This window comes from Lichenostomus cassidix, chromosome 1, assembly GCF_008360975.1.
Source record: "Lichenostomus cassidix isolate B80296 chromosome 1, HeHo_3.0, whole genome shotgun sequence".
Classification (NCBI taxonomy): Eukaryota; Metazoa; Chordata; class Aves; order Passeriformes; family Meliphagidae; genus Lichenostomus; species Lichenostomus cassidix.
Window position 1 is genome coordinate 24,614,203 of NC_139479.1, and position 4,796 is coordinate 24,618,998.

The following is a 4,796-nucleotide window of genomic DNA, read 5'->3' on the forward strand; positions in this document are numbered from 1 at the left end:
CTATATTTATTCAAATTTAATTCTACCTAATTTCATGCTGTATGGTAAGAGTGAGCAGATGTAAAATCAGCAATGGTAACCATTTAAGTGTTTACGATTGATTAACAAAAAGCACAGATAACTAAGCAAAAGAAGAATAAAAAAGGAGACTTTGAAAAAAACCCAAGTCTAGATGACAGCCTTCAAGATTGTTATTCTGTCAGGGACATGCCCTTTGGAGAAAGGAATTCAAACCCAACTGAAGACAATAGCACAATTTATAAGGGGTAAAAGACAGGACAAGAATTAGGAAAGCTGAGAGGGAATTTCAGGAGTGGGTATGGAAAGACACAGACACAAAATAATGTATTACCTAAATACCTGTGGAGCAGGATGGTTTTGAAAGAATCAGTGATTTTACTGGGCCTTTTGGAAGTGAAAAGATCAGTAAATGGGGATGAAATCACCACATCTGTCAAAAGTTTTTTTGCTTCAAGATTGTCAGGGAAAATGTCTGTTCTCCTTATCATATAAAGAAGAGGCACTGTTAGAAACTAAAGTTTTTGAGATTTTATTTAAGAATTTTCATAACAAAATACTGTAATTAATCTTGAACCACCAAAGAATCAAGATCTGATTCATGAGGAAATTAGTGTGTTTAATTGCTGTCTCATCACACTCTCAGGAAAAAGTAATACAGACCTTGGACCTTTGAAGTTTTGATCCACATGGTGTACTCAGGATGCTGGGTACTGTGCAAGGAACTTCACAACTTTGAGTCCTTTGCATGCTGAGGTCCTCAGTGGTATGCTGTGCTTTTTGTGAGAAAGTTCTTCTCTGAACCCCTTGCTGTTTCTTCTAAATACAACTTGCATGGGCCACTCCCAGACCAGGACTGTGGTTACACTACTGAGGAACTGTGATTAAAATCCTAAGGAATTATCTCTGTTCTTCTGTTATATCAAGGGGAGGCCCTATTTTTGTACCATCTGTTTGACTGACACTGGGGCAAGCTTTCAGCCCATGAGAGAGACATCACAAGGTTTTTTTGAGGCAATAGCAGTTCGGAACAGTATGAAAACTGGGGGACACCTACTCAATATCAGAGTCATCTGCTGAACCATCTCATGGCTGATTATGGATTTTACCCAAGGAATACAGCACATCCATTTCAGATTAGACTGTACAACTCCCTGCTGCTCCCTGTATTTCCAGTTTAATTCATTCTAATATGAATTCAAAAAGTGGGAAGAAAAGCCATTCTTATAGAATACACAAAACCTGTTTCTCTGTCTGTGTCAGTTTAGCTCAGGGAAGATCTGGGAACAAGATCTCTGGTCCCTTACCATCAGTAGGAGAGGAAGGTGCTGAGTTACCCTGGGGGGCCTGAGCCCACTGAAAAGTCAATCTCATTTATGTCTGCTTGTTCTTGTGAGTCTGGTCATTTGGGCAATCTTTCTAAGGACACCTTTCTAACTCTGACAGCAGAGTTTCTCTGCCAGTCTCTGTCTCTCTCCATCTTCTTCATTAAATGAAGAGCCTATTATGGTTGCTTCATCAGTGAACTGGACATAACAGTTGTCTGTCCACAGTGTGAACTGTTCCCTTTGGCTGGAAAAGTATGTAAAACTAATGCCTTATTTTTTCAGCAGAAAGTATGTTTTACCAGTTTAAGATGCTGGAACACTTTCAGGAGTTGTGTCATTATTTTATATTTCTCATTTTAGTGAAATCTCCAGTATTGAAATTAAATTAATTACAGAGCAGGACTGTGAAGCAAATTGATGCAGATGCTTATCCATGTTACATGTGACTGTGTTACAAAAATAAACATTAGTGGAGGTTTGTTTTATGTAAAAAAAGAAATTCAGTCTCCAGTCTGGAAAACTCAAGCATCCTACAAAAATGTTCAACAGTGAAAGATGACAATGATTTGGTTTGTTTCATCTACCTTCCCTCCACCAAAATTTGCAGTTACATGCAGGAATAAGTTTCTTATGCTTTCACCACTGATGCTGCTTTTGTCTACTCTCTGCTGATCGTTTAAAGCTCTTGTTAGTTGTGGACATCCTTGTTTCCTCACATCGACGGGCAGCATCGTGAATTGCCATTGGGAGCAAAACAAACACCACCAGGCCTTGTTCTGATGCTGGTGGAAATGAGCTGCTAGTTTTTGGTTTCTCAGTCATTGTGTTCAGCAACTGTATATACCAAGACAGCTCGTTATTCCCTCTTTTCCCTGAACTTCTCATGGGCATTGGCTTCTAGCAATAACAGATCTCCTATCTAATGATTAAGATAGGAGAAAAGAACAATCTTTACTTTTAGAGGTGTGGTTTTGACTGGAAAATCAGCCCATTTTTTTGCGGTGTACTGGTGAAATTGCTAGGGTGGGGAACAGATAGAGGAGGGAGCACAGCCTAAAAAGTACCCTCAAAAAACCTGAATTTGTTACAGAAAAAAGGTTGAACTTTCATTCTAGTAAGCAAGCAAATCAATAAATAATAAAAATAATGTTTACAAGGTTATAAATGGGCTTCAAAGTAAACACTCCATTGAGATGAATGGTACAGTTTGCATTCCTCTTAGAACTATTGATTCAGTCTGGATGCCTGTAGATTCATGAAAATAGCACTGCAGCATCCACATTTTAGAAGGTTTTCTTTCTACCAAGAAGTTCTATCTTTCAAAACAAAATAAAAGTTTAAAATTATAGAAGGCAATTTTCAGAAACCGCTCCACATGTTTTCAGCCTTATGTTACTAAATAATGGGATTTTTTTTCCAGTAGTAAGATTCTGACACTTCAGTAACAGCAACAGAACTGAAAAAAATATAAAATTAAATCAGCTTGGAATAAAAAATATGGTCCTATTTTAAAGTACTGTCTTACTCTCTGACAGACCACCTTGTGAGCAGTTTTGGGAACATTCTGTTGGCAGTAGATATTTATACCTTAATTTTTATGCATATAACCCTTTCCTTATCATTGTTACTTGAGAATAGCAGAATTCATTGATCATAAGACAGGTCCTTTAATAAAAGTTTGGAGGGTTTTTTTTCAAAAAGACAGTTTTGTGCCTCAAAAGCTCATTAAAAAATTGGGGTATTTGTATCTAGAAAGAAAGTTCTGGAGGAGCCACTTTTCCTCCATCAATTGGACAAGTGATTCATATACAACCTTTTTCACTGTGGACCTAAAGCCAGGTTAGATCAATACAGCCACTGCATTCTGCCTGTGTGAACATTGTCCAATTGCAAGTTTCTCTTTGCTTGTCCACACTACTAGCATTCAAATATATCCCTGATAGGTTATAGACAGCAATTTCTAAAACCACAACTTTTTTTCACAGAGCATGAACTTCAGGAGTTGATGGAATTTCTTTTTTACTTCTAACAAGCAGACATTCTTTTCAACCATTGCCATTCTTCATGGCGACAAGTTCTGAAGTGGCAGGATACATTATTTAGTTAATGTTTTCCATTGATCCTAGACTATCACTCCTTATATTTTGGACAAGGTGGTATACTGTTTACCATCTAGATTGCGTATAAATGCACAGGGAGGGTCTTCAAAGAATTGGAATGTCTTTTTTTAAACTTTGAATATATTTGAGATTGTCCATAAGTAAGCTATGACTAATGCCAATTTTTATACAACAAAATCCAGCCTGAGATCCCTTGAAACCAGACAATAACAAGAAGTTATAACACACTTGAAGAAGGAAATCCCCTGATGTTTGCTGGAGTGGCAGACCCTGATGAGTGGGTCTGTCACTCTCAATTTAATAAACTTACACAGCCACTGGAATATTTTACAATGTCTCGTGTACTGAAATGGTTTCCAGAAGCACACTATTCTCAGGTTTCTCTACCTGGATGTTATGGTTTATTGCCAGCTGGTAGATAAGTACCATGCATTCACTCCCTGCTTCCCCCCCAGGTGGGGAAAAAAGGTAGAACCAATAGTTTGAGATGACAAAATTATTATTATTATTATTATTATTATTATTATTATTATTATTACTATACAAAAAAGAGAGTCATAAAACCCAAGACAGACAAATGATGCACAATACATTTGCCAATCACCCATCAACAGATGCCCAGCCTTCCCTGAGCAATGATTGATTTGAGCCAATCCTCCCACAGTTTATATACCGAGCATGACATTCTATACTATAAAATGCTCCTTTGGCCAGATCAGATCAGATCAGATCAGCTGTCCTGGCCAAGCTCCCTCATGGCTTTTTGTGCAGCTCCTCACTGGCAGAGCATGGGAAACTGAACAGTCCTTGACATAGTGTAAGCACTACTTAGCAGAATACCCACATGTTACCAACATTATTCTCATACTAAACCCAAAACCCAGCACTGTCACAGCTACTGAGAAGAAAATTAACTCTCAGCTGAAACCAGGGCACTGGATCTAACTGTCTTCCTATTAATTACATCAGTCTTAATTTATTCTTAGTACCTCTTCTATGTTTTTGCACAAAGTGTTTTCTCCTGATAGAAAGAGTATAAACCTGGCTGAGCATTACCAGAACTCTTACACGTTCCACATGGCTTGTATAAAAAGAAGGCCATTTCTTGATGACCTGTGCTTTTGTTTGTAATTGTCAGCATTATTCTTCCATATGTAATTGAAAGAAAGAAAGCTGATTCAAGAATGTAGAGAATTGAATACAATATGGTCTTAAGCAGGAGTGAGAGTGTCTTGACAGTGGACTGGAAGGAACACAAGGTCAATTCTTTCTGCTGCGAGATAGGTTTGATCAGGGACCATCTCACTGGAAATTTACTGGACGACATTCC